Raw genomic sequence first — 27,740 nt, forward strand, 5'->3', positions numbered from 1 at the left:
AGCAGGAGTTCCTGCAGCCTATTCCAGCCTTGATTTTTTCCTCTCTGGATAGCATTAAGAATTCTCTATTTCTCACCAGCAAAAAGCCTGATTTAGGACAAAGGATTGAAAAAGAACTCAGTTTGTTAAAGTATCTTTTCATACAGATTGGAGTCGAGGGAGTTTCTGCAGCTCTTATAAGTAATGGTGACAAAAGCAACCACTTTTCTGGTTACACATTGTAGCAGGTAGTCTGCTGCAGCTCCCAAAGTTGTCGCAAAGCCTTTTCATGTGGAAACGCTGTCCACAAAGACAATTCTGGCCCTGTTTAAATGGACTGGAATTAATAAAAAACATAAATGTGTTCTGAAGAACTACTAGAAACCTTGATCCTTTGTTCCCCATAATGTCTTGAGGAATGATGTCAGGAGTTGAGCATTCCATCTGAGCACCTCCCCCGAAAGGCATGCTGGCTCGTTGGTCTAGGCGTATGATTCTCGCTTTGGGTGCGAGAGGTCCCGGGTTCAAATCCCGGACGAGCCCTGGTTTTACATTGAACAAGAAGTTGACCTCTCTGTGGAACAAGTGGTTCTGACAAGGGTGCTTGGATCATGAGAGGTCAAGAAAGGTTCCAACTCCAGTTGAGTCCATAATTCTCTGTCCAGCTGCACCACTGTGACATGGCTGATCATTCCTTGTGAAAACAAAGCCATGTTTCCAAGGCTCACCACTTTACATGTTAATTCCATTTCAACAAAACCATCTTAAAACATGAGGAGGCCAGGCAGATGTAATACACCAGGGGCAAATCAACAAATAAAGTTCTTCTTAGTTATGATTGATGATATACTGCTGCAACTCCTGCAGGAATTACAAACCCTGCTTGTGAGATTTGCTGTCATCCACGACACTTGTACTCTAGCCCTGTTCGACTTGAGTGTAAAGGGCACAACCATACAGACGTTGCGAAGAAAGCCTGGGTGACTTGAACTTTCCCCCCACTTAATTTGCTCTGCAACCCTATGTGTTGAGTATTACCTGCAGACATTTGCTGAAAAACATTGAAAATATACAGTTACCAGCCAACAGCCATCCCGTACTCCCACAGTCTGGCTCGTTGGTCTAGGGGTATGATTCTCGCTTAGGGTGCGAGAGGTCCCGGGCTCAAATCCCGGACGAGCCCTGATTTAAAAGTGACCACTCTGAGCGGAACATCACAGTGACTTTTCTCAGTGAGATCCTGGTTGAACCCCGATTTTACAGTGACCACTCTCCGTGGAACATCACACACTGCAACCTTGGACAGATGTATCTGATTAGCCTGGTGGTTAATGAGAGGTTTCAGGTTCCAAATCAGAACATAAGTCCCTGTCAACCAGATCTTGTCTTTAAGCAAATCCTTGTTTCCCAGACTCATGCACATCAGGTTCATTCTGCTTCTACAAAAACATCTTGAGACGTAAACAGTACAGTTCTTGAGATAGTGCACAGAGATGCTAAAAGGCTCTTTGTGGAATTGCTCACAAATCACTTTCATCGCTGTTTTAATAGAGGTGAATTGAAGGACCTTTCATTCAGGGCATGAAAACAATGTGAAGCAGGAGTTCCTGCAGCCTATTCCAGCCTTGATTTTTTCCTCTCTGGATAGCATTAAGAATTCTCTATTTCTCACCAGCAAAAAGCCTGATTTAGGACAAAGGATTGAAAAAGAACTCAGTTTGTTAAAGTATCTTTTCATACAGATTGGAGTCGAGGGAGTTTCTGCAGCTCTTATAAGTAATGGTGACAAAAGCAACCACTTTTCTGGTTACACATTGTAGCAGGTAGTCTGCTGCAGCTCCCAAAGTTGTCGCAAAGCCTTTTCATGTGGAAACGCTGTCCACAAAGACAATTCTGGCCCTGTTTAAATGGACTGGAATTAATAAAAAACATAAATGTGTTCTGAAGAACTACTAGAAACCTTGATCCTTTGTTCCCCATAATGTCTCAATGGAGTTGAGCATTCCGTCTGAGCACCTCCACCGAAAGGCATGCTGGCTCGTTGGTCTAGGCGTATGATTCTCGCTTTGGGTGCGAGAGGTCCCGGGTTCAAATCCCGGACGATCCCTGGTTTTACATTGAACAAGAAGTTGACCTCTCTGTGGAACAAGTGGTTCTGACAGGGGTGCTTGGTTCATGAGAGGTCAAGAAAGGTTCCAACTCCAGTTGAGTCCATAATTCTCTGTCCAGCTGCACCACTGTGACATGGCTGATCATTCCTTGTGAAAACAAAGCCATGTTTCCAAGGCTCACCACTTTACATGTGAATTCCTTTTCAACAAAACCATCTTAAAACATGAGGAGGCCAGGCAGATGTAATACACCAGGGGCAAATCAACAAATAAAGTTCTTCTTAGTTATGATTGATGATATACTGCTGCAACTCCTGCAGGAATTACAAACCCTGACATTTGCTGAAAAACATTGAAAATATACAGTTACCAGCCAACAGCCATCCCGTACTCCCACAGTCTGGCTCGTTGGTCTAGGGGTATGATTCTCGCTTAGGGTGTGAGAGGTCCTGGGTTCAAATCCCGGACGAGCCCTGATTTAAAAGTGACCACTCTGAGCGGAACATCACAGTGACTTTTCTCAGTGAGATCCTGGTTGAACCCCGATTTTACAGTGACCACTCTCCGTGGAACATCACACACTGCAACCTTGGACAGATGTATCTGATTAGCCTGGTGGTTAATGAGAGGTTTCAGGTTCCAAATCAGAACATAAGTCCATGTCAACCAGATCTTGTCTTTAAGCAAATCCTTGTTTCCCAGACTCATGCACATCAGGTTCATTCTGCTTCTACAAAAACATCTTGAGACGTAAACAGTACAGTTCTTGAGATAGTGCACAGAGATGCTAAAAGGCTCTTTGTGGAATTGCTCACAAATCACTTTCATCGCTGTTTTAATAGAGGTGAATTGAAGGACCTTTCACTCAGGGCATGAAAACAATGTGAAGCAGGAGTTCCTGCAGCCTATTCCAGCCTTGATTTTTTCCTCTCTGGATAGCATTAAGAATTCTCTATTTCTCACCAGCAAAAAGCCTGATTTAGGACAAAGGATTGAAAAAGAACTCAGTTTGTTAAAGTATCTTTTCATACAGATTGGAGTCGAGGGAGTTTCTGCAGCTCTTATAAGTAATGGTGACAAAAGCAACCACTTTTCTGGTTACACATTGTAGCAGGTAGTCTGCTGCAGCTCCCAAAGTTGTCGCAAAGCCTTTTCATGTGGAAACGCTGTCCACAAAGACAATTCTGGCCCTGTTTAAATGGACTGGAATTAATAAAAAACATAAATGTGTTCTGAAGAACTACTAGGAACCTTGATCCTTTGTTCCCCATAATGTATTGAGGAATGATGTCAGGAGTTGAGCATTCCGTCTGAGCACCTCCCCCGAAAGGCATGCTGGCTCGTTGGTCTAGGCGTATGATTCTCGCTTTGGGTGCGAGAGGTCCCGGGTTCAAATCCTGGACGAGCCCTGGTTTTACATTGAACAAGAAGTTGACCTCTCTGTGGAGCAAGTGGTTCTGACAAGGGTGCTTGGTTCATGAGAGGTCAAGAAAGGTTCCAACTCCAGTTGAGTCCATAATTCTCTGTCCAGCTGCACCACTGTGACATGGCTGATCATTCCTTGTGAAAACAAAGCCATGTTTCCAAGGCTCACCACTTTACATGTGAATTCCTTTTCAACAAAACCATCTTAAAACATGAGGAGGCCAGGCAGATGTAATACACCAGGGGCAAATCAACAAATAAAGTTCTTCTTAGTTATGATTGATGATATACTGCTGCAACTCCTGCAGGAATTACAAACCCTGACATTTGCTGAAAAACATTGAAAATATACAGTTACCAGCCAACAGCCATCCCGTACTCCCACAGTCTGGCTCGTTGGTCTAGGGGTATGATTCTCGCTTAGGGTGCGAGGGGTCCCGGGTTCAAATCTCGGACGAGCCCTGATTTAAAAGTGACCACTCTGAGCGGAACATCACAGTGACTTTTCTCAGTGAGATCCTGGTTGAACCCCGATTTTACAGTGACCACTCTCCGTGGAACATCACACACTGCAACCTTGGACAGATGTATCTGATTAGCCTGGTGGTTAATGAGAGGTTTCAGGTTCCAAATCAGAACATAAGTCCCTGTCAACCAGATCTTGTCTTTAAGCAAATCCTTGTTTCCCAGACTCATGCACATCAGGTTCATTCTGCTTCTACAAAAACATCTTGAGACGTAAACAGTACAGTTCTTGAGATAGTGCACAGAGATGATAAAAGGCTCTTTGTGGAATTGCTCACAAATCACTTTCATCGCTGTTTTAATAGAGGTGAATTAAAGGACCTTTCACTCAGGGCATGAAAACAATGTGAAGCAGGAGTTCCTGCAGCCTATTCCAGCCTTGATTTTTTCCTCTCTGGATAGCATTAAGAATTCTCTATTTCTCACCAGCAAAAAGCCTGATTTAGGACAAAGGATTGAACAAGACCTCAGTTTGTTAAAGTATCTTTTCATACAGATTGGAGTCGAGGGAGTTTCTGCAGCTGTTATAAGTAATGGTGACAAAAGCAACCACTTTTCTGGTTACACATTGTAGCAGGTAGTCTGCTGCAGCTCCCAAAGTTGTCGCAAAGCCTTTTCATGTGGAAACGCTGTCCACAAAGACAATTCTGGCCCTGTTTAAATGGACTGGAATTAATAAAAAACATAAATGTGTTCTGAAGAACTACTAGAAACCTTGATCCTTTGTTCCCCATAATGTCTTGAGGAATGATGTCAGGAGTTGAGCATTCCATCTGAGCACCTCCCCCGAAAGGCATGCTGGCTCGTTGGTCTAGGCGTATGATTCTCGCTTTGGGTGCGAGAGGTCCCGGGTTCAAATCCCGGACGAGCCCTGGTTTTACATTGAACAAGAAGTTGACCTCTCTGTGGAACAAGTGGTTCTGACAAGGGTGCTTGGATCATGAGAGGTCAAGAAAGGTTCCAACTCCAGTTGAGTCCATAATTCTCTGTCCAGCTGCACCACTGTGACATGGCTGATCATTCCTTGTGAAAACAAAGCCATGTTTCCAAGGCTCACCACTTTACATGTTAATTCCATTTCAACAAAACCATCTTAAAACATGAGGAGGCCAGGCAGATGTAATACACCAGGGGCAAATCAACAAATAAAGTTCTTCTTAGTTATGATTGATGATATACTGCTGCAACTCCTGCAGGAATTACAAACCCTGCTTGTGAGATTTGCTGTCATCCACGACACTTGTACTCTAGCCCTGTTCGACTTGAGTGTAAAGGGCACAACCATACAGACGTTGCGAAGAAAGCCTGGGTGACTTGAACTTTCCCCCCACTTAATTTGCTCTGCAACCCTATGTGTTGAGTATTACCTGCAGACATTTGCTGAAATACATTGAAAATATACAGTTACCAGCCAACAGCCATCCCGTACTCCCACAGTCTGGCTCGTTGGTCTAGGGGTATGATTCTCGCTTAGGGTGCGAGAGGTCCCGGGCTCAAATCCCGGACGAGCCCTGATTTAAAAGTGACCACTCTGAGCGGAACATCACAGTGACTTTTCTCAGTGAGATCCTGGTTGAACCCCGATTTTACAGTGACCACTCTCCGTGGAACATCACACACTGCAACCTTGGACAGATGTATCTGATTAGCCTGGTGGTTAATGAGAGGTTTCAGGTTCCAAATCAGAACATAAGTCCCTGTCAACCAGATCTTGTCTTTAAGCAAATCCTTGTTTCCCAGACTCATGCACATCAGGTTCATTCTGCTTCTACAAAAACATCTTGAGACGTAAACAGTACAGTTCTTGAGATAGTGCACAGAGATGATAAAAGGCTCTTTGTGGAATTGCTCACAAATCACTTTCATCGCTGTTTTAATAGAGGTGAATTGAAGGACCTTTCACTCAGGGCATGAAAACAATGTGAAGCAGGAGTTCCTGCAGCCTATTCCAGCCTTGATTTTTTCCTCTCTGGATAGCATTAAGAATTCTCTATTTCTCACCAGCAAAAAGCCTGATTTAGGACAAAGGATTGAACAAGACCTCAGTTTGTTAAAGTATCTTTTCATACAGATTGGAGTCGAGGGAGTTTCTGCAGCTCTTATAAGTAATGGTGACAAAAGCAACCACTTTTCTGGTTACACATTGTAGCAGGTAGTCTGCTGCAGCTCCCAAAGTTGTCGCAAAGCCTTTTCATGTGGAAACGCTGTCCACAAAGACAATTCTGGCCCTGTTTAAATGGACTGGAATTAATAAAAACCATAAATGTGTTCTGAAGAACTACTAGAAACCTTGATCCTTTGTTCCCCATAATGTCTTGAGGAATGATGTCAGGAGTTGAGCATTCCATCTGAGCACCTCCCCCGAAAGGCATGCTGGCTCGTTGGTCTAGGCGTATGATTCTCGCTTTGGGTGCGAGAGGTCCCGGGTTCAAATCCCGGACGAGCCCTGGTTTTACATTGAACAAGAAGTTGACCTCTCTGTGGAACAAGTGGTTCTGACAAGGGTGCTTGGATCATGAGAGGTCAAGAAAGGTTCCAACTCCAGTTGAGTCCATAATTCTCTGTCCAGCTGCACCACTGTGACATGGCTGATCATTCCTTGTGAAAACAAAGCCATGTTTCCAAGGCTCACCACTTTACATGTTAATTCCATTTCAACAAAACCATCTTAAAACATGAGGAGGCCAGGCAGATGTAATACACCAGGGGCAAATCAACAAATAAAGTTCTTCTTAGTTATGATTGATGATATACTGCTGCAACTCCTGCAGGAATTACAAACACTGCTTGTGAGATTTGCTGTCATCCACGACACTTGTACTCTAGCCCTGTTCGACTTGAGTGTAAAGGGCACAACCATACAGATGTTGCGAAGAAAGCCTGGGTGACTTGAACTTTCCCCCCACTTAATTTGCTCTGCAACCCTATGTGTTGAGTATTACCTGCAGACATTTGCTGAAAAACATTGAAAATATACAGTTACCAGCCAACAGCCATCCCGTACTCCCACAGTCTGGCTCGTTGGTCTAGGGGTATGATTCTCGCTTAGGGTGCGAGAGGTCCCGGGTTCAAATCCCGGGCGAGCCCTGATTTAAAAGTGACCACTCTGAGCGGAACATCACAGTGACTTTTCTCAGTGAGATCCTGGTTGAACCCCGATTTTACAGTGACCACTCTCCGTGGAACATCACACACTGCAACCTTGGACAGATGTATCTGATTAGCCTGGTGGTTAATGAGAGGTTTCAGTTTCCAAATCAGAACATAAGTCCCTGTCAACCAGATCTTGTCTTTAAGCAAATCCTTGATTCCCAGACTCATGCACATCAGGTTCATTCTGCTTCTACAAAAACATCTTGAGACGTAAACAGTACAGTTCTTGAGATAGTGCACAGAGATGATAAAAGGCTCTTTGTGGAATTGCTCACAAATCACTTTCATCGCGGTTTTAATAGAGGTGAATTGAAGGACCTTTCATTCAGGGCATGAAAACAATGTGAAGCAGGAGTTCCTGCAGCCTATTCCAGCCTTGATTTTTTCCTCTCTGGATAGCATTAAGAATTCTCTATTTCTCACCAGCAAAAAGCCTGATTTAGGACAAAGGATTGAAAAAGAACTCAGTTTGTTAAAGTATCTTTTCATACAGATTGGAGTCGAGGGAGTTTCTGCAGCTCTTATAAGTAATGGTGACAAAAGCAACCACTTTTCTGGTTACACATTGTAGCAGGTAGTCTGCTGCAGCTCCCAAAGTTGTCGCAAAGCCTTTTCATGTGGAAACGCTGTCCACAAAGACAATTCTGGCCCTGTTTAAATGGACTGGAATTAATAAAAAACATAAATGTGTTCTGAAGAACTACTAGAAACCTTGATCCTTTGTTCCCCATAATGTCTTGAGGAATGATGTCAGGAGTTGAGCATTCCGTCTGAGCACCTCCCCCGAAAGGCATGCTGGCTCGTTGGTCTAGGCGTATGATTCTCGCTTTGGGTGCGAGAGGTCCTGGGTTCAAATCCTGGGCGAGCCCTGGTTTTACATTGAACAAGAAGTTGACCTCTCTGTGGAACAAGTGGTTCTGACAAGGGTGCTTGGTTCATGAGGGGTCAAGAAAGGTTCCAACTCCAGTTGAGTCCATAATTCTCTGTCCAGCTGCACCACTGTGACATGGCTGATCATTCCTTGTGAAAACAAAGCCATGTTTCCAAGGCTCACCACTTTACATGTTAATTCCATTTCAACAAAACCATCTTAAAACATGAGGAGGCCAGGCAGATGTAATACACCAGGGGCAAATCAACAAATAAAGTTCTTCTTAGTTATGATTGATGATATACTGCTGCAACTCCTGCAGGAATTACAAACCCTGCTTGTGAGATTTGCTGTCATCCACGACACTTGTACTCTAGCCCTGTTCAACTTGAGTGTAAAGGGCACAACCATACAGACGTTGCGAAGAAAGCCTGGGTGACTTGAACTTTCCCCCCACTTAATTTGCTCTGCAACCCTATGTGTTGAGTATTACCTGCAGACATTTGCTGAAAAACATTGAAAATATACAGTTACCAGCCAACAGCCATCCCGTACTCCCACAGTCTGGCTCGTTGGTCTAGGGGTATGATTCTCGCTTAGGGTGCGAGAGGTCCCGGGTTCAAATCCCGGACGAGCCCTGATTTAAAAGTGACCACTCTGAGCGGAACATCACAGTGACTTTTCTCAGTGAGATCCTGGTTGAACCCCGATTTTACAGTGACCACTCTCCGTGGAACATCACACACTGCAACCTTGGACAGATGTATCTGATTAGCCTGGTGGTTAATGAGAGGTTTCAGGTTCCAAATCAGAACATAAGTCCCTGTCAACCAGATCTTGTCTTTAAGCAAATCCTTGTTTCCCAGACTCATGCACATCAGGTTCATTCTGCTTCTACAAAAACATCTTGAGACGTAAACAGTACAGTTCTTGAGATAGTGCACAGAGATGCTAAAAGGCTCTTTGTGGAATTGCTCACAAATCACTTTCATCGCTGTTTTAATAGAGGTGAATTGAAGGACCTTTCACTCAGGGCATGAAAACAATGTGAAGCAGGAGTTCCTGCAGCCTATTCCAGCCTTGATTTTTTCCTCTCTGGATAGCATTAAGAATTCTCTATTTCTCACCAGCAAAAAGCCTGATTTAGGACAAAGGATTGAAAAAGAACTCAGTTTGTTAAAGTATCTTTTCATACAGATTGGAGTCGAGGGAGTTTCTGCAGCTCTTATAAGTAATGGTGACAAAAGCAACCACTTTTCTGGTTACACATTGTAGCAGGTAGTCTGCTGCAGCTCCCAAAGTTGTCGTAAAGCCTTTTCATGTGGAAACGCTGTCCACAAAGACAATTCTGGCCCTGTTTAAATGGACTGGAATTAATAAAAAACATAAATGTGTTCTGAAGAACTACTAGGAACCTTGATCCTTTGTTCCCCATAATGTATTGAGGAATGATGTCAGGAGTTGAGCATTCCGTCTGAGCACCTCCCCCGAAAGGCATGCTGGCTCGTTGGTCTAGGCGTATGATTCTCGCTTTGGGTGCGAGAGGTCCCGGGTTCAAATCCTGGACGAGCCCTGGTTTTACATTGAACAAGAAGTTGACCTCTCTGTGGAGCAAGTGGTTCTGACAAGGGTGCTTGGTTCATGAGAGGTCAAGAAAGGTTCCAACTCCAGTTGAGTCCATAATTCTCTGTCCAGCTGCACCACTGTGACATGGCTGATCATTCCTTGTGAAAACAAAGCCATGTTTCCAAGGCTCACCACTTTACATGTGAATTCCTTTTCAACAAAACCATCTTAAAACATGAGGAGGCCAGGCAGATGTAATACACCAGGGGCAAATCAACAAATAAAGTTCTTCTTAGTTATGATTGATGATATACTGCTGCAACTCCTGCAGGAATTACAAACCCTGCCTGTGAGATTTGCTGTCATCCACGACACTTGTACTCTAGCCCTGTTCGACTTGAGTGTAAAGGGCACAACCATACAGACGTTGCGAAGAAAGCCTGGGTGACTTGAACTTTCCCCCCACTTAATTTGCTCTGCAACCCTATGTGTTGAGTATTACCTGCAGACATTTGCTGAAAAACATTGAAAATATACAGTTACCAGCCAACAGCCATCCTGTACTCCCACAGTCTGGCTCGTTGGTCTAGGGGTATGATTCTCGCTTAGGGTGCGAGAGGTCCCGGGTTCAAATCCCGGACGAGCCCTGATTTAAAAGTGACCACTCTGAGCGGAACATCACAGTGACTTTTCTCAGTGAGATCCTGGTTGAACCCCGATTTTACAGTGACCACTCTCCGTGGAACATCACACACTGCAACCTTGGACAGATGTATCTGATTAGCCTGGTGGTTAATGAGAGGTTTCAGGTTCCAAATCAGAACATAAGTCCCTGTCAACCAGATCTTGTCTTTAAGCAAATCCTTGATTCCCAGACTCATGCACATCAGGTTCATTCTGCTTCTACAAAAACATCTTGAGACGTAAACAGTACAGTTCTTGAGATAGTGCACAGAGATGATAAAAGGCTCTTTGTGGAATTGCTCACAAATCACTTTCATCGCGGTTTTAATAGAGGTGAATTGAAGGACCTTTCATTCAGGGCATGAAAACAATGTGAAGCAGGAGTTCCTGCAGCCTATTCCAGCCTTGATTTTTTCCTCTCTGGATAGCATTAAGAATTCTCTATTTCTCACCAGCAAAAAGCCTGATTTAGGACAAAGGATTGAAAAAGAACTCAGTTTGTTAAAGTATCTTTTCATACAGATTGGAGTCGAGGGAGTTTCTGCAGCTCTTATAAGTAATGGTGACAAAAGCAACCACTTTTCTGGTTACACATTGTAGCAGGTAGTCTGCTGCAGCTCCCAAAGTTGTCGCAAAGCCTTTTCATGTGGAAACGCTGTCCACAAAGACAATTCTGGCCCTGTTTAAATGGACTGGAATTAATAAAAAACATAAATGTGTTCTGAAGAACTACTAGAAACCTTGATCCTTTGTTCCCCATAATGTCTTGAGGAATGATGTCAGGAGTTGAGCATTCCGTCTGAGCACCTCCCCCGAAAGGCATGCCCGCTCGTTGGTCTAGGCGTATGATTCTCGCTTTGGGTGCGAGAGGTCCTGGGTTCAAATCCTGGGCGAGCCCTGGTTTTACATTGAACAAGAAGTTGACCTCTCTGTGGAACAAGTGGTTCTGACAAGGGTGCTTGGTTCATGAGGGGTCAAGAAAGGTTCCAACTCCAGTTGAGTCCATAATTCTCTGTCCAGCTGCACCACTGTGACATGGCTGATCATTCCTTGTGAAAACAAAGCCATGTTTCCAAGGCTCACCACTTTACATGTTAATTCCATTTCAACAAAACCATCTTAAAACATGAGGAGGCCAGGCAGATGTAATACACCAGGGGCAAATCAACAAATAAAGTTCTTCTTAGTTATGATTGATGATATACTGCTGCAACTCCTGCAGGAATTACAAACCCTGCTTGTGAGATTTGCTGTCATCCACGACACTTGTACTCTAGCCCTGTTCAACTTGAGTGTAAAGGGCACAACCATACAGACGTTGCGAAGAAAGCCTGGGTGACTTGAACTTTCCCCCCACTTAATTTGCTCTGCAACCCTATGTGTTGAGTATTACCTGCAGACATTTGCTGAAAAACATTGAAAATATACAGTTACCAGCCAACAGACATCCCGTACTCCCACAGTCTGGCTCGTTGGTCTAGGGGTATGATTCTCGCTTAGGGTGCGAGAGGTCCCGGGTTCAAATCCCGGACGAGCCCTGATTTAAAAGTGACCACTCTGAGCGGAACATCACAGTGACTTTTCTCAGTGAGATCCTGGTTGAACCCCGATTTTACAGTGACCACTCTCCGTGGAACATCACACACTGCAACCTTGGACAGATGTATCTGATTAGCCTGGTGGTTAATGAGAGGTTTCAGGTTCCAAATCAGAACATAAGTCCCTGTCAACCAGATCTTGTCTTTAAGCAAATCCTTGTTTCCCAGACTCATGCACATCAGGTTCATTCTGCTTCTACAAAAACATCTTGAGACGTAAACAGTACAGTTCTTGAGATAGTGCACAGAGATGCTAAAAGGCTCTTTGTGGAATTGCTCACAAATCACTTTCATCGCTGTTTTAATAGAGGTGAATTGAAGGACCTTTCACTCAGGGCATGAAAACAATGTGAAGCAGGAGTTCCTGCAGCCTATTCCAGCCTTGATTTTTTCCTCTCTGGATAGCATTAAGAATTCTCTATTTCTCACCAGCAAAAAGCCTGATTTAGGACAAAGGATTGAAAAAGAACTCAGTTTGTTAAAGTATCTTTTCATACAGATTGGAGTCGAGGGAGTTTCTGCAGCTCTTATAAGTAATGGTGACAAAAGCAACCACTTTTCTGGTTACACATTGTAGCAGGTAGTCTGCTGCAGCTCCCAAAGTTGTCGCAAAGCCTTTTCATGTGGAAACGCTGTCCACAAAGACAATTCTGGCCCTGTTTAAATGGACTGGAATTAATAAAAAACATAAATGTGTTCTGAAGAACTACTAGGAACCTTGATCCTTTGTTCCCCATAATGTATTGAGGAATGATGTCAGGAGTTGAGCATTCCGTCTGAGCACCTCCCCCGAAAGGCATGCTGGCTCGTTGGTCTAGGCGTATGATTCTCGCTTTGGGTGCGAGAGGTCCCGGGTTCAAATCCTGGACGAGCCCTGGTTTTACATTGAACAAGAAGTTGACCTCTCTGTGGAGCAAGTGGTTCTGACAAGGGTGCTTGGTTCATGAGAGGTCAAGAAAGGTTCCAACTCCAGTTGAGTCCATAATTCTCTGTCCAGCTGCACCACTGTGACATGGCTGATCATTCCTTGTGAAAACAAAGCCATGTTTCCAAGGCTCACCACTTTACATGTGAATTCCTTTTCAACAAAACCATCTTAAAACATGAGGAGGCCAGGCAGATGTAATACACCAGGGGCAAATCAACAAATAAAGTTCTTCTTAGTTATGATTGATGATATACTGCTGCAACTCCTGCAGGAATTACAAACCCTGCTTGTGAGATTTGCTGTCATCCACGACACTTGTACTCTAGCCCTGTTCGACTTGAGTGTAAAGGGCACAACCATACAGACGTTGCGAAGAAAGCCTGGGTGACTTGAACTTTCCCCCCACTTAATTTGCTCTGCAACCCTATGTGTTGAGTATTACCTGCAGACATTTGCTGAAAAACATTGAAAATATACAGTTACCAGCCAACAGCCATCCTGTACTCCCACAGTCTGGCTCGTTGGTCTAGGGGTATGATTCTCGCTTAGGGTGCGAGAGGTCCCGGGTTCAAATCCCGGACGAGCCCTGATTTAAAAGTGACCACTCTGAGCGGAACATCACAGTGACTTTTCTCAGTGAGATCCTGGTTGAACCCCGATTTTACAGTGACCACTCTCCGTGGAACATCACACACTGCAACCTTGGACAGATGTATCTGATTAGCCTGGTGGTTAATGAGAGGTTTCAGGTTCCAAATCAGAACATAAGTCCCTGTCAACCAGATCTTGTCTTTAAGCAAATCCTTGATTCCCAGACTCATGCACATCAGGTTCATTCTGCTTCTACAAAAACATCTTGAGACGTAAACAGTACAGTTCTTGAGATAGTGCACAGAGATGATAAAAGGCTCTTTGTGGAATTGCTCACAAATCACTTTCATCGCGGTTTTAATAGAGGTGAATTGAAGGACCTTTCATTCAGGGCATGAAAACAATGTGAAGCAGGAGTTCCTGCAGCCTATTCCAGCCTTGATTTTTTCCTCTCTGGATAGCATTAAGAATTCTCTATTTCTCACCAGCAAAAAGCCTGATTTAGGACAAAGGATTGAAAAAGAACTCAGTTTGTTAAAGTATCTTTTCATACAGATTGGAGTCGAGGGAGTTTCTGCAGCTCTTATAAGTAATGGTGACAAAAGCAACCACTTTTCTGGTTACACATTGTAGCAGGTAGTCTGCTGCAGCTCCCAAAGTTGTCGCAAAGCCTTTTCATGTGGAAACGCTGTCCACAAAGACAATTCTGGCCCTGTTTAAATGGACTGGAATTAATAAAAAAACATAAATGTGTTCTGAAGAACTACTAGAAACCTTGATCCTTTGTTCCCCATAATGTCTTGAGGAATGATGTCAGGAGTTGAGCATTCCGTCTGAGCACCTCCACCGAAAGGCATGCTGGCTCGTTGGTCTAGGCGTATGATTCTCGCTTTGGGTGCGAGAGGTCCCGGGTTCAAATCCCGGACGATCCCTGGTTTTACATTGAACAAGAAGTTGACCTCTCTGTGGAACAAGTGGTTCTGACAGGGGTGCTTGGTTCATGAGAGGTCAAGAAAGGTTCCAACTCCAGTTGAGTCCATAATTCTCTGTCCAGCTGCACCACTGTGACATGGCTGATCATTCCTTGTGAAAACAAAGCCATGTTTCCAAGGCTCACCACTTTACATGTTAATTCCATTTCAACAAAACCATCTTAAAACATGAGGAGGCCAGGCAGATGTAATACACCAGGGGCAAATCAACAAATAAAGTTCTTCTTAGTTATGATTGATGATATACTGCTGCAACTCCTGCAGGAATTACAAACCCTGCTTGTGAGATTTGCTGTCATCCACGACACTTGTACTCTAGACCTGTTCGACTTGAGTGTAAAGGGCACAACCATACAGACGTTGCGAAGAAAGCCTGGGTGACTTGAACTTTCCCCCCACTTAATTTGCTCTGCAACCCTATGTGTTGAGTATTACCTGCAGACATTTGCTGAAATACATTGAAAATATACAGTTACCAGCCAACAGCCATCCCGTACTCCCACAGTCTGGCTCGTTGGTCTAGGGGTATGATTCTCGCTTAGGGTGCGAGAGGTCCCGGGCTCAAATCCCGGACGAGCCCTGATTTAAAAGTGACCACTCTGAGCGGAACATCACAGTGACTTTTCTCAGTGAGATCCTGGTTGAACCCCGATTTTACAGTGACCACTCTCCGTGGAACATCACACACTGCAACCTTGGACAGATGTATCTGATTAGCCTGGTGGTTAATGAGAGGTTTCAGGTTCCAAATCAGAACATAAGTCCCTGTCAACCAGATCTTGTCTTTAAGCAAATCCTTGTTTCCCAGACTCATGCACATCAGGTTCATTCTGCTTCTACAAAAACATCTTGAGACGTAAACAGTACAGTTCTTGAGATAGTGCACAGAGATGCTAAAAGGCTCTTTGTGGAATTGCTCACAAATCACTTTCATCGCTGTTTTAATAGAGGTGAATTGAAGGACCTTTCACTCAGGGCATGAAAACAATGTGAAGCAGGAGTTCCTGCAGCCTATTCCAGCCTTGATTTTTTCCTCTCTGGATAGCATTAAGAATTCTCTATTTCTCACCAGCAAAAAGCCTGATTTAGGACAAAGGATTGAACAAGACCTCAGTTTGTTAAAGTATCTTTTCATACAGATTGGAGTCGAGGGAGTTTCTGCAGCTCTTATAAGTAATGGTGACAAAAGCAACCACTTTTCTGGTTACACATTGTAGCAGGTAGTCTGCTGCAGCTCCCAAAGTTGTCGCAAAGCCTTTTCATGTGGAAACGCTGTCCACAAAGACAATTCTGGCCCTGTTTAAATGGACTGGAATTAATAAAAACCATAAATGTGTTCTGAAGAACTACTAGAAACCTTGATCCTTTGTTCCCCATAATGTCTTGAGGAATGATGTCAGGAGTTGAGCATTCCATCTGAGCACCTCCCCCGAAAGGCATGCTGGCTCGTTGGTCTAGGCGTATGATTCTCGCTTTGGGTGCGAGAGGTCCCGGGTTCAAATCCCGGACGAGCCCTGGTTTTACATTGAACAAGAAGTTGACCTCTCTGTGGAACAAGTGGTTCTGACAAGGGTGCTTGGTTCATGAGAGGTCAAGAAAGGTTCCAACTCCAGTTGAGTCCATAATTCTCTGTCCAGCTGCACCACTGTGACATGGCTGATCATTCCTTGTGAAAACAAAGCCATGTTTCCAAGGCTCACCACTTTACATGTTAATTCCATTTCAACAAAACCATCTTAAAACATGAGGAGGCCAGGCAGATGTAATACACCAGGGGCAAATCAACAAATAAAGTTCTTCTTAGTTATGATTGATGATATACTGCTGCAACTCCTGCAGGAATTACAAACCCTGCTTGTGAGATTTGCTGTCATCCACGACACTTGTACTCTAGCCCTGTTCGACTTGAGTGTAAAGGGCACAACCATACAGACGTTGCGAAGAAAGGCTGGGTGACTTGAACTTTCCCCCCACTTAATTTGCTCTGCAACCCTATGTGTTGAGTATTACCTGCAGACATTTGCTGAAAAACATTGAAAATATACAGTTACCAGCCAACAGCCATCCCGTACTCCCACAGTCTGGCTCGTTGGTCTAGGGGTATGATTCTCGCTTAGGGTGCGAGAGGTCCCGGGTTCAAATCCCGGATGAGCCCTGATTTAAAAGTGACCACTCTGAGCGGAACATCACAGTGACTTTTCTCAGTGAGATCCTGGTTGAACCCCGATTTTACAGTGACCACTCTCCGTGGAACATCACACACTGCAACCTTGGACAGATGTATCTGATTAGCCTGGTGGTTAATGAGAGGTTTCAGGTTCCAAATCAGAACATAAGTCCCTGTCAACCAGATCTTGTCTTTAAGCAAATCCTTGATTCCCAGACTCATGCACATCAGGTTCATTCTGCTTCTACAAAAACATCTTGAGACGTAAACAGTACAGTTCTTGAGATAGTGCACAGAGATGATAAAAGGCTCTTTGTGGAATTGCTCACAAATCACTTTCATCGCTATTTTAATAGAGGTGAATTGAAGGACCTTTCATTCAGGGCATGAAAACAATGTGAAGCAGGAGTTCCTGCAGCCTATTCCAGCCTTGATTTTTTCCTCTCTGGATAGCATTAAGAATTCTCTATTTCTTACCAGCAAAAAGCCTAATTTAGGACAAAGGATTGAAAAAGAACTCAGTTTGTTAAAGTATCTTTTCATACAGATTGGAGTCGAGGTAGTTTCTGCAGCTCTTATAAGTAATGGTGACAAAAGCAACCACTTTTCTGGTTACACATTGTAGCAGGTAGTCTGCTGCAGCTCCCAAAGTTGTCGCAAAGCCTTTTCATGTGGAAACGCTGTCCACAAAGACAATTCTGGCCCTGTTTAAATGGACTGGAATTAATAAAAAACATAAATGTGTTCTGAAGAACTACTAGAAAACTTGATCCTTTGTTCCCCATAATGTCTTGAGGAATGATGTCAGGAGTTGAGCATTCCGTCTGAGCACCTCCCCCGAAAGGCATGCTGGCTCGTTGGTCTAGGCGTATGATTCTCGCTTTGGGTGCGAGAGGTCCTGGGTTCAAATCCTGGGCGAGCCCTGGTTTTACATTGAACAAGAAGTTGACCTCTCTGTGGAACAAGTGGTTCTGACAAGGGTGCTTGGTTCATGAGGGGTCAAGAAAGGTTCCAACTCCAGTTGAGTCCATAATTCTCTGTCCAGCTGCACCACTGTGACATGGCTGATCATTCCTTGTGAAAACAAAGCCATGTTTCCAAGGCTCACCACTTTACATGTGAATTCCTTTTCAACAAAACCATCTTAAAACATGAGGAGGCCAGGCAGATGTAATACACCAGGGGCAAATCAACAAATAAAGTTCTTCTTAGTTATGATTGATGATATACTGCTGCAACTCCTGCAGGAATTACAAACCCTGCTTGTGAGATTTGCTGTCATCCACGACACTTGTACTCTAGCCCTGTTCGACTTGAGTGTAAAGGGCACAACCATACAGACGTTGCGAAGAAAGCCTGGGTGACTTGAACTTTCCCCCCACTTAATTTGCTCTGCAACCCTATGTGTTGAGTATTACCTGCAGACATTTGCTGAAAAACATTGAAAATATACAGTTACCAGCCAACAGCCATCCTGTACTCCCACAGTCTGGCTCGTTGGTCTAGGGGTATGATTCTCGCTTAGGGTGCGAGGGGTCCCGGGTTCAAATCCCGGACGAGGCCTGATTTAAAAGTGACCACTCTGAGCGGAACATCACAGTGACTTTTCTCAGTGAGATCCTGGTTGAACCCCGATTTTACAGTGACCACTCTCCGTGGAACATCACACACTGCAACCTTGGACAGATGTATCTGATTAGCCTGGTGGTTAATGAGAGGTTTCAGGTTCCAAATCAGAACATAAGTCCCTGTCAACCAGATCTTGTCTTTAAGCAAATCCTTGTTTCCCAGACTCATGCACATCAGGTTCATTCTGCTTCTACAAAAACATCTTGAGACGTAAACAGTACAGTTCTTGAGATAGTGCACAGAGATGATAAAAGGCTCTTTGTGGAATTGCTCACAAATCACTTTCATCGCTGTTTTAATAGAGGTGAATTAAAGGACCTTTCACTCAGGGCATGAAAACAATGTGAAGCAGGAGTTCCTGCAGCCTATTCCAGCCTTGATTTTTTCCTCTCTGGATAGCATTAAGAATTCTCTATTTCTCACCAGCAAAAAGCCTGATTTAGGACAAAGGATTGAACAAGACCTCAGTTTGTTAAAGTATCTTTTCATACAGATTGGAGTCGAGGGAGTTTCTGCAGCTGTTATAAGTAATGGTGACAAAAGCAACCACTTTTCTGGTTACACATTGTAGCAGGTAGTCTGCTGCAGCTCCCAAAGTTGTCGCAAAGCCTTTTCATGTGGAAACGCTGTCCACAAAGACAATTCTGGCCCTGTTTAAATGGACTGGAATTAATAAAAAACATAAATGTGTTCTGAAGAACTACTAGAAACCTTGATCCTTTGTTCCCCATAATGTCTTGAGGAATGATGTCAGGAGTTGAGCATTCCATCTGAGCACCTCCCCCGAAAGGCATGCTGGCTCGTTGGTCTAGGCGTATGATTCTCGCTTTGGGTGCGAGAGGTCCCGGGTTCAAATCCCGGACGAGCCCTGGTTTTACATTGAACAAGAAGTTGACCTCTCTGTGGAACAAGTGGTTCTGACAAGGGTGCTTGGATCATGAGAGGTCAAGAAAGGTTCCAACTCCAGTTGAGTCCATAATTCTCTGTCCAGCTGCACCACTGTGACATGGCTGATCATTCCTTGTGAAAACAAAGCCATGTTTCCAAGGCTCACCACTTTACATGTTAATTCCATTTTAACAAAACCATCTTAAAACATGAGGAGGCCAGGCAGATGTAATACACCAGGGGCAAATCAACAAATAAAGTTCTTCTTAGTTATGATTGATGATATACTGCTGCAACTCCTGCAGGAATTACAAACACTGCTTGTGAGATTTGCTGTCATCCACGACACTTGTACTCTAGCCCTGTTCGACTTGAGTGTAAAGGGCACAACCATACAGACGTTGCGAAGAAAGCCTGGGTGACTTGAACTTTCCCCCCACTTAATTTGCTCTGCAACCCTATGTGTTGAGTATTACCTGCAGACATTTGCTGAAAAACATTGAAAATATACAGTTACCAGCCAACAGCCATCCCGTACTCCCACAGTCTGGCTCGTTGGTCTAGGGGTATGATTCTCGCTTAGGGTGCGAGAGGTCCCGGGTTCAAATCCCGGGCGAGCCCTGATTTAAAAGTGACCACTCTGAGCGGAACATCACAGTGACTTTTCTCAGTGAGATCCTGGTTGAACCCCGATTTTACAGTGACCACTCTCCGTGGAACATCACACACTGCAACCTTGGACAGATGTATCTGATTAGCCTGGTGGTTAATGAGAGGTTTCAGTTTCCAAATCAGAACATAAGTCCCTGTCAACCAGATCTTGTCTTTAAGCAAATCCTTGATTCCCAGACTCATGCACATCAGGTTCATTCTGCTTCTACAAAAACATCTTGAGACGTAAACAGTACAGTTCTTGAGATAGTGCACAGAGATGATAAAAGGCTCTTTGTGGAATTGCTCACAAATCACTTTCATCGCGGTTTTAATAGAGGTGAATTGAAGGACCTTTCATTCAGGGCATGAAAACAATGTGAAGCAGGAGTTCCTGCAGCCTATTCCAGCCTTGATTTTTTCCTCTCTGGATAGCATTAAGAATTCTCTATTTCTCACCAGCAAAAAGCCTGATTTAGGACAAAGGATTGAAAAAGAACTCAGTTTGTTAAAGTATCTTTTCATACAGATTGGAGTCGAGGTAGTTTCTGCAGCTCTTATAAGTAATGGTGACAAAAGCAACCACTTTTCTGGTTACACATTGTAGCAGGTAGTCTGCTGCAGCTCCCAAAGTTGTCGCAAAGCCTTTTCATGTGGAAACGCTGTCCACAAAGACAATTCTGGCCCTGTTTAAATGGACTGGAATTAATAAAAAACATAAATGTGTTCTGAAGAACTACTAGAAACCTTGATCCTTTGTTCCCCATAATGTCTTGAGGAATGATGTCAGGAGTTGAGCATTCCATCTGAGCACCTCCCCCGAAAGGCATGCTGGCTCGTTGGTCTAGGCGTATGATTCTCGCTTTGGGTGCGAGAGGTCCCGGGTTCAAATCCCGGACGAGCCCTGGTTTTACATTGAACAAGAAGTTGACCTCTCTGTGGAACAAGTGGTTCTGACAAGGGTGCTTGGATCATGAGAGGTCAAGAAAGGTTCCAACTCCAGTTGAGTCCATAATTCTCTGTCCAGCTGCACCACTGTGACATGGCTGATCATTCCTTGTGAAAACAAAGCCATGTTTCCAAGGCTCACCACTTTACATGTTAATTCCATTTTAACAAAACCATCTTAAAACATGAGGAGGCCAGGCAGATGTAATACACCAGGGGCAAATCAACAAATAAAGTTCTTCTTAGTTATGATTGATGATATACTGCTGCAACTCCTGCAGGAATTACAAACACTGCTTGTGAGATTTGCTGTCATCCACGACACTTGTACTCTAGCCCTGTTCGACTTGAGTGTAAAGGGCACAACCATACAGACGTTGCGAAGAAAGCCTGGGTGACTTGAACTTTCCCCCCACTTAATTTGCTCTGCAACCCTATGTGTTGAGTATTACCTGCAGACATTTGCTGAAAAACATTGAAAATATACAGTTACCAGCCAACAGCCATCCCGTACTCCCACAGTCTGGCTCGTTGGTCTAGGGGTATGATTCTCGCTTAGGGTGCGAGAGGTCCCGGGTTCAAATCCCGGGCGAGCCCTGATTTAAAAGTGACCACTCTGAGCGGAACATCACAGTGACTTTTCTCAGTGAGATCCTGGTTGAACCCCGATTTTACAGTGACCACTCTCCGTGGAACATCACACACTGCAACCTTGGACAGATGTATCTGATTAGCCTGGTGGTTAATGAGAGGTTTCAGTTTCCAAATCAGAACATAAGTCCCTGTCAACCAGATCTTGTCTTTAAGCAAATCCTTGATTCCCAGACTCATGCACATCAGGTTCATTCTGCTTCTACAAAAACATCTTGAGACGTAAACAGTACAGTTCTTGAGATAGTGCACAGAGATGATAAAAGGCTCTTTGTGGAATTGCTCACAAATCACTTTCATCGCGGTTTTAATAGAGGTGAATTGAAGGACCTTTCATTCAGGGCATGAAAACAATGTGAAGCAGGAGTTCCTGCAGCCTATTCCAGCCTTGATTTTTTCCTCTCTGGATAGCATTAAGAATTCTCTATTTCTCACCAGCAAAAAGCCTGATTTAGGACAAAGGATTGAAAAAGAACTCAGTTTGTTAAAGTATCTTTTCATACAGATTGGAGTCGAGGGAGTTTCTGCAGCTCTTATAAGTAATGGTGACAAAAGCAACCACTTTTCTGGTTACACATTGTAGCAGGTAGTCTGCTGCAGCTCCCAAAGTTGTCGCAAAGCCTTTTCATGTGGAAACGCTGTCCACAAAGACAATTCTGGCCCTGTTTAAATGGACTGGAATTAATAAAAAACATAAATGTGTTCTGAAGAACTACTAGAAACCTTGATCCTTTGTTCCCCATAATGTCTTGAGGAATGATGTCAGGAGTTGAGCATTCCATCTGAGCACCTCCCCCGAAAGGCATGCTGGCTCGTTGGTCTAGGCGTATGATTCTCGCTTTGGGTGCGAGAGGTCCCGGGTTCAAATCCCGGACGAGCCCTGGTTTTACATTGAACAAGAAGTTGACCTCTCTGTGGAACAAGTGGTTCTGACAAGGGTGCTTGGATCATGAGAGGTCAAGAAAGGTTCCAACTCCAGTTGAGTCCATAATTCTCTGTCCAGCTGCACCACTGTGACATGGCTGATCATTCCTTGTGAAAACAAAGCCATGTTTCCAAGGCTCACCACTTTACATGTTAATTCCATTTTAACAAAACCATCTTAAAACATGAGGAGGCCAGGCAGATGTAATACACCAGGGGCAAATCAACAAATAAAGTTCTTCTTAGTTATGATTGATGATATACTGCTGCAACTCCTGCAGGAATTACAAACACTGCTTGTGAGATTTGCTGTCATCCACGACACTTGTACTCTAGCCCTGTTCGACTTGAGTGTAAAGGGCACAACCATACAGACGTTGCGAAGAAAGCCTGGGTGACTTGAACTTTCCCCCCACTTAATTTGCTCTGCAACCCTATGTGTTGAGTATTACCTGCAGACATTTGCTGAAAAACATTGAAAATATACAGTTACCAGCCAACAGCCATCCCGTACTCCCACAGTCTGGCTCGTTGGTCTAGGGGTATGATTCTCGCTTAGGGTGCGAGAGGTCCCGGGTTCAAATCCCGGGCGAGCCCTGATTTAAAAGTGACCACTCTGAGCGGAACATCACAGTGACTTTTCTCAGTGAGATCCTGGTTGAACCCCGATTTTACAGTGACCACTCTCCGTGGAACATCACACACTGCAACCTTGGACAGATGTATCTGATTAGCCTGGTGGTTAATGAGAGGTTTCAGTTTCCAAATCAGAACATAAGTCCCTGTCAACCAGATCTTGTCTTTAAGCAAATCCTTGATTCCCAGACTCATGCACATCAGGTTCATTCTGCTTCTACAAAAACATCTTGAGACGTAAACAGTACAGTTCTTGAGATAGTGCACAGAGATGATAAAAGGCTCTTTGTGGAATTGCTCACAAATCACTTTCATCGCGGTTTTAATAGAGGTGAATTGAAGGACCTTTCATTCAGGGCATGAAAACAATGTGAAGCAGGAGTTCCTGCAGCCTATTCCAGCCTTGATTTTTTCCTCTCTGGATAGCATTAAGAATTCTCTATTTCTCACCAGCAAAAAGCCTGATTTAGGACAAAGGATTGAAAAAGAACTCAGTTTGTTAAAGTATCTTTTCATACAGATTGGAGTCGAGGTAGTTTCTGCAGCTCTTATAAGTAATGGTGACAAAAGCAACCACTTTTCTGGTTACACATTGTAGCAGGTAGTCTGCTGCAGCTCCCAAAGTTGTCGCAAAGCCTTTTCATGTGGAAACGCTGTCCACAAAGACAATTCTGGCCCTGTTTAAATGGACTGGAATTAATAAAAAACATAAATGTGTTCTGAAGAACTACTAGAAACCTTGATCCTTTGTTCCCCATAATGTCTTGAGGAATGATGTCAGGAGTTGAGCATTCCATCTGAGCACCTCCCCCGAAAGGCATGCTGGCTCGTTGGTCTAGGCGTATGATTCTCGCTTTGGGTGCGAGAGGTCCCGGGTTCAAATCCCGGACGAGCCCTGGTTTTACATTGAACAAGAAGTTGACCTCTCTGTGGAACAAGTGGTTCTGACAAGGGTGCTTGGATCATGAGAGGTCAAGAAAGGTTCCAACTCCAGTTGAGTCCATAATTCTCTGTCCAGCTGCACCACTGTGACATGGCTGATCATTCCTTGTGAAAACAAAGCCATGTTTCCAAGGCTCACCACTTTACATGTTAATTCCATTTTAACAAAACCATCTTAAAACATGAGGAGGCCAGGCAGATGTAATACACCAGGGGCAAATCAACAAATAAAGTTCTTCTTAGTTATGATTGATGATATACTGCTGCAACTCCTGCAGGAATTACAAACACTGCTTGTGAGATTTGCTGTCATCCACGACACTTGTACTCTAGCCCTGTTCGACTTGAGTGTAAAGGGCACAACCATACAGACGTTGCGAAGAAAGCCTGGGTGACTTGAACTTTCCCCCCACTTAATTTGCTCTGCAACCCTATGTGTTGAGTATTACCTGCAGACATTTGCTGAAAAACATTGAAAATATACAGTTACCAGCCAACAGCCATCCCGTACTCCCACAGTCTGGCTCGTTGGTCTAGGGGTATGATTCTCGCTTAGGGTGCGAGAGGTCCCGGGTTCAAATCCCGGGCGAGCCCTGATTTAAAAGTGACCACTCTGAGCGGAACATCACAGTGACTTTTCTCAGTGAGATCCTGGTTGAACCCCGATTTTACAGTGACCACTCTCCGTGGAACATCACACACTGCAACCTTGGACAGATGTATCTGATTAGCCTGGTGGTTAATGAGAGGTTTCAGTTTCCAAATCAGAACATAAGTCCCTGTCAACCAGATCTTGTCTTTAAGCAAATCCTTGATTCCCAGACTCATGCACATCAGGTTCATTCTGCTTCTACAAAAACATCTTGAGACGTAAACAGTACAGTTCTTGAGATAGTGCACAGAGATGATAAAAGGCTCTTTGTGGAATTGCTCACAAATCACTTTCATCGCGGTTTTAATAGAGGTGAATTGAAGGACCTTTCATTCAGGGCATGAAAACAATGTGAAGCAGGAGTTCCTGCAGCCTATTCCAGCCTTGATTTTTTCCTCTCTGGATAGCATTAAGAATTCTCTATTTCTCACCAGCAAAAAGCCTGATTTAGGACAAAGGATTGAAAAAGAACTCAGTTTGTTAAAGTATCTTTTCATACAGATTGGAGTCGAGGGAGTTTCTGCAGCTCTTATAAGTAATGGTGACAAAAGCAACCACTTTTCTGGTTACACATTGTAGCAGGTAGTCTGCTGCAGCTCCCAAAGTTGTCGCAAAGCCTTTTCATGTGGAAACGCTGTCCACAAAGACAATTCTGGCCCTGTTTAAATGGACTGGAATTAATAAAAAACATAAATGTGTTCTGAAGAACTACTAGAAACCTTGATCCTTTGTTCCCCATAATGTCTTGAGGAATGATGTCAGGAGTTGAGCATTCCATCTGAGCACCTCCCCCGAAAGGCATGCTGGCTCGTTGGTCTAGGCGTATGATTCTCGCTTTGGGTGCGAGAGGTCCCGGGTTCAAATCCCGGACGAGCCCTGGTTTTACATTGAACAAGAAGTTGACCTCTCTGTGGAACAAGTGGTTCTGACAAGGGTGCTTGGATCATGAGAGGTCAAGAAAGGTTCCAACTCCAGTTGAGTCCATAATTCTCTGTCCAGCTGCACCACTGTGACATGGCTGATCATTCCTTGTGAAAACAAAGCCATGTTTCCAAGGCTCACCACTTTACATGTTAATTCCATTTTAACAAAACCATCTTAAAACATGAGGAGGCCAGGCAGATGTAATACACCAGGGGCAAATCAACAAATAAAGTTCTTCTTAGTTATGATTGATGATATACTGCTGCAACTCCTGCAGGAATTACAAACACTGCTTGTGAGATTTGCTGTCATCCACGACACTTGTACTCTAGCCCTGTTCGACTTGAGTGTAAAGGGCACAACCATACAGACGTTGCGAAGAAAGCCTGGGTGACTTGAACTTTCCCCCCACTTAATTTGCTCTGCAACCCTATGTGTTGAGTATTACCTGCAGACATTTGCTGAAAAACATTGAAAATATACAGTTACCAGCCAACAGCCATCCCGTACTCCCACAGTCTGGCTCGTTGGTCTAGGGGTATGATTCTCGCTTAGGGTGCGAGAGGTCCCGGGTTCAAATCCCGGGCGAGCCCTGATTTAAAAGTGACCACTCTGAGCGGAACATCACAGTGACTTTTCTCAGTGAGATCCTGGTTGAACCCCGATTTTACAGTGACCACTCTCCGTGGAACATCACACACTGCAACCTTGGACAGATGTATCTGATTAGCCTGGTGGTTAATGAGAGGTTTCAGTTTCCAAATCAGAACATAAGTCCCTGTCAACCAGATCTTGTCTTTAAGCAAATCCTTGATTCCCAGACTCATGCACATCAGGTTCATTCTGCTTCTACAAAAACATCTTGAGACGTAAACAGTACAGTTCTTGAGATAGTGCACAGAGATGATAAAAGGCTCTTTGTGGAATTGCTCACAAATCACTTTCATCGCGGTTTTAATAGAGGTGAATTGAAGGACCTTTCATTCAGGGCATGAAAACAATGTGAAGCAGGAGTTCCTGCAGCCTATTCCAGCCTTGATTTTTTCCTCTCTGGATAGCATTAAGAATTCTCTATTTCTCACCAGCAAAAAGCCTGATTTAGGACAAAGGATTGAAAAAGAACTCAGTTTGTTAAAGTATCTTTTCATACAGATTGGAGTCGAGGGAGTTTCTGCAGCTCTTATAAGTAATGGTGACAAAAGCAACCACTTTTCTGGTTACACATTGTAGCAGGTAGTCTGCTGCAGCTCCCAAAGTTGTCGCAAAGCCTTTTCATGTGGAAACGCTGTCCACAAAGACAATTCTGGCCCTGTTTAAATGGACTGGAATTAATAAAAAACATAAATGTGTTCTGAAGAACTACTAGAAACCTTGATCCTTTGTTCCCCATAATGTCTTGAGGAATGATGTCAGGAGTTGAGCATTCCATCTGAGCACCTCCCCCGAAAGGCATGCTGGCTCGTTGGTCTAGGCGTATGATTCTCGCTTTGGGTGCGAGAGGTCCCGGGTTCAAATCCCGGACGAGCCCTGGTTTTACATTGAACAAGAAGTTGACCTCTCTGTGGAACAAGTGGTTCTGACAAGGGTGCTTGGATCATGAGAGGTCAAGAAAGGTTCCAACTCCAGTTGAGTCCATAATTCTCTGTCCAGCTGCACCACTGTGACATGGCTGATCATTCCTTGTGAAAACAAAGCCATGTTTCCAAGGCTCACCACTTTACATGTTAATTCCATTTTAACAAAACCATCTTAAAACATGAGGAGGCCAGGCAGATGTAATACACCAGGGGCAAATCAACAAATAAAGTTCTTCTTAGTTATGATTGATGATATACTGCTGCAACTCCTGCAGGAATTACAAACACTGCTTGTGAGATTTGCTGTCATCCACGACACTTGTACTCTAGCCCTGTTCGACTTGAGTGTAAAGGGCACAACCATACAGACGTTGCGAAGAAAGCCTGGGTGACTTGAACTTTCCCCCCACTTAATTTGCTCTGCAACCCTATGTGTTGAGTATTACCTGCAGACATTTGCTGAAAAACATTGAAAATATACAGTTACCAGCCAACAGCCATCCCGTACTCCCACAGTCTGGCTCGTTGGTCTAGGGGTATGATTCTCGCTTAGGGTGCGAGAGGTCCCGGGTTCAAATCCCGGGCGAGCCCTGATTTAAAAGTGACCACTCTGAGCGGAACATCACAGTGACTTTTCTCAGTGAGATCCTGGTTGAACCCCGATTTTACAGTGACCACTCTCCGTGGAACATCACACACTGCAACCTTGGACAGATGTATCTGATTAG

The 27,740-nt window shown here is 44.0% G+C and overlaps 28 non-coding genes across 28 annotated transcripts; all 28 read left to right on the plus strand.

The window, feature by feature from the left end:
• Positions 1-450: 450 nt before the first annotated feature.
• trnap-ugg (transfer RNA proline (anticodon UGG)) lies at positions 451-522 on the plus strand. Its single transcript has one exon. It is a non-coding gene; the product is annotated as a tRNA-Pro (tRNA).
• Positions 523-1,090: 568 nt separating this feature from the next.
• trnap-agg (transfer RNA proline (anticodon AGG)) lies at positions 1,091-1,162 on the plus strand. The gene has a single exon. It is a non-coding gene; the product is annotated as a tRNA-Pro (tRNA).
• Positions 1,163-2,492: 1,330 nt separating this feature from the next.
• On the plus strand, positions 2,493-2,564 carry trnap-agg (transfer RNA proline (anticodon AGG)). The gene has a single exon. It is a non-coding gene; the product is annotated as a tRNA-Pro (tRNA).
• Positions 2,565-3,905: 1,341 nt separating this feature from the next.
• Positions 3,906-3,977, plus strand: trnap-agg (transfer RNA proline (anticodon AGG)). The gene has a single exon. It is a non-coding gene; the product is annotated as a tRNA-Pro (tRNA).
• Positions 3,978-4,840: 863 nt separating this feature from the next.
• trnap-ugg (transfer RNA proline (anticodon UGG)) lies at positions 4,841-4,912 on the plus strand. The gene has a single exon. It is a non-coding gene; the product is annotated as a tRNA-Pro (tRNA).
• A 568-nt stretch (positions 4,913-5,480) lies between these two features.
• trnap-agg (transfer RNA proline (anticodon AGG)) lies at positions 5,481-5,552 on the plus strand. Its single transcript has one exon. It is a non-coding gene; the product is annotated as a tRNA-Pro (tRNA).
• Positions 5,553-6,415: 863 nt separating this feature from the next.
• trnap-ugg (transfer RNA proline (anticodon UGG)) lies at positions 6,416-6,487 on the plus strand. Its single transcript has one exon. It is a non-coding gene; the product is annotated as a tRNA-Pro (tRNA).
• A 568-nt stretch (positions 6,488-7,055) lies between these two features.
• trnap-agg (transfer RNA proline (anticodon AGG)) lies at positions 7,056-7,127 on the plus strand. Its single transcript has one exon. It is a non-coding gene; the product is annotated as a tRNA-Pro (tRNA).
• A 1,503-nt stretch (positions 7,128-8,630) lies between these two features.
• Positions 8,631-8,702, plus strand: trnap-agg (transfer RNA proline (anticodon AGG)). The gene has a single exon. It is a non-coding gene; the product is annotated as a tRNA-Pro (tRNA).
• Positions 8,703-10,205: 1,503 nt separating this feature from the next.
• On the plus strand, positions 10,206-10,277 carry trnap-agg (transfer RNA proline (anticodon AGG)). Its single transcript has one exon. It is a non-coding gene; the product is annotated as a tRNA-Pro (tRNA).
• Positions 10,278-11,780: 1,503 nt separating this feature from the next.
• On the plus strand, positions 11,781-11,852 carry trnap-agg (transfer RNA proline (anticodon AGG)). The gene has a single exon. It is a non-coding gene; the product is annotated as a tRNA-Pro (tRNA).
• A 1,503-nt stretch (positions 11,853-13,355) lies between these two features.
• Positions 13,356-13,427, plus strand: trnap-agg (transfer RNA proline (anticodon AGG)). The gene has a single exon. It is a non-coding gene; the product is annotated as a tRNA-Pro (tRNA).
• Positions 13,428-14,931: 1,504 nt separating this feature from the next.
• trnap-agg (transfer RNA proline (anticodon AGG)) lies at positions 14,932-15,003 on the plus strand. Its single transcript has one exon. It is a non-coding gene; the product is annotated as a tRNA-Pro (tRNA).
• Positions 15,004-15,866: 863 nt separating this feature from the next.
• trnap-ugg (transfer RNA proline (anticodon UGG)) lies at positions 15,867-15,938 on the plus strand. The gene has a single exon. It is a non-coding gene; the product is annotated as a tRNA-Pro (tRNA).
• Positions 15,939-16,506: 568 nt separating this feature from the next.
• On the plus strand, positions 16,507-16,578 carry trnap-agg (transfer RNA proline (anticodon AGG)). The gene has a single exon. It is a non-coding gene; the product is annotated as a tRNA-Pro (tRNA).
• Positions 16,579-18,081: 1,503 nt separating this feature from the next.
• trnap-agg (transfer RNA proline (anticodon AGG)) lies at positions 18,082-18,154 on the plus strand. Its single transcript has one exon. It is a non-coding gene; the product is annotated as a tRNA-Pro (tRNA).
• An 862-nt stretch (positions 18,155-19,016) lies between these two features.
• Positions 19,017-19,088, plus strand: trnap-ugg (transfer RNA proline (anticodon UGG)). Its single transcript has one exon. It is a non-coding gene; the product is annotated as a tRNA-Pro (tRNA).
• A 568-nt stretch (positions 19,089-19,656) lies between these two features.
• trnap-agg (transfer RNA proline (anticodon AGG)) lies at positions 19,657-19,728 on the plus strand. Its single transcript has one exon. It is a non-coding gene; the product is annotated as a tRNA-Pro (tRNA).
• An 863-nt stretch (positions 19,729-20,591) lies between these two features.
• trnap-ugg (transfer RNA proline (anticodon UGG)) lies at positions 20,592-20,663 on the plus strand. Its single transcript has one exon. It is a non-coding gene; the product is annotated as a tRNA-Pro (tRNA).
• Positions 20,664-21,231: 568 nt separating this feature from the next.
• Positions 21,232-21,303, plus strand: trnap-agg (transfer RNA proline (anticodon AGG)). The gene has a single exon. It is a non-coding gene; the product is annotated as a tRNA-Pro (tRNA).
• Positions 21,304-22,166: 863 nt separating this feature from the next.
• Positions 22,167-22,238, plus strand: trnap-ugg (transfer RNA proline (anticodon UGG)). Its single transcript has one exon. It is a non-coding gene; the product is annotated as a tRNA-Pro (tRNA).
• Positions 22,239-22,806: 568 nt separating this feature from the next.
• On the plus strand, positions 22,807-22,878 carry trnap-agg (transfer RNA proline (anticodon AGG)). The gene has a single exon. It is a non-coding gene; the product is annotated as a tRNA-Pro (tRNA).
• An 863-nt stretch (positions 22,879-23,741) lies between these two features.
• trnap-ugg (transfer RNA proline (anticodon UGG)) lies at positions 23,742-23,813 on the plus strand. The gene has a single exon. It is a non-coding gene; the product is annotated as a tRNA-Pro (tRNA).
• A 568-nt stretch (positions 23,814-24,381) lies between these two features.
• On the plus strand, positions 24,382-24,453 carry trnap-agg (transfer RNA proline (anticodon AGG)). Its single transcript has one exon. It is a non-coding gene; the product is annotated as a tRNA-Pro (tRNA).
• Positions 24,454-25,316: 863 nt separating this feature from the next.
• Positions 25,317-25,388, plus strand: trnap-ugg (transfer RNA proline (anticodon UGG)). The gene has a single exon. It is a non-coding gene; the product is annotated as a tRNA-Pro (tRNA).
• Positions 25,389-25,956: 568 nt separating this feature from the next.
• Positions 25,957-26,028, plus strand: trnap-agg (transfer RNA proline (anticodon AGG)). Its single transcript has one exon. It is a non-coding gene; the product is annotated as a tRNA-Pro (tRNA).
• Positions 26,029-26,891: 863 nt separating this feature from the next.
• On the plus strand, positions 26,892-26,963 carry trnap-ugg (transfer RNA proline (anticodon UGG)). Its single transcript has one exon. It is a non-coding gene; the product is annotated as a tRNA-Pro (tRNA).
• Positions 26,964-27,531: 568 nt separating this feature from the next.
• Positions 27,532-27,603, plus strand: trnap-agg (transfer RNA proline (anticodon AGG)). The gene has a single exon. It is a non-coding gene; the product is annotated as a tRNA-Pro (tRNA).
• The last annotated feature ends 137 nt before the right edge of the window (positions 27,604-27,740 follow it).

Source organism: Clarias gariepinus, chromosome 14, assembly GCF_024256425.1.
Source record: "Clarias gariepinus isolate MV-2021 ecotype Netherlands chromosome 14, CGAR_prim_01v2, whole genome shotgun sequence".
Lineage (NCBI taxonomy): Eukaryota > Metazoa > Chordata > Actinopteri > Siluriformes > Clariidae > Clarias > Clarias gariepinus.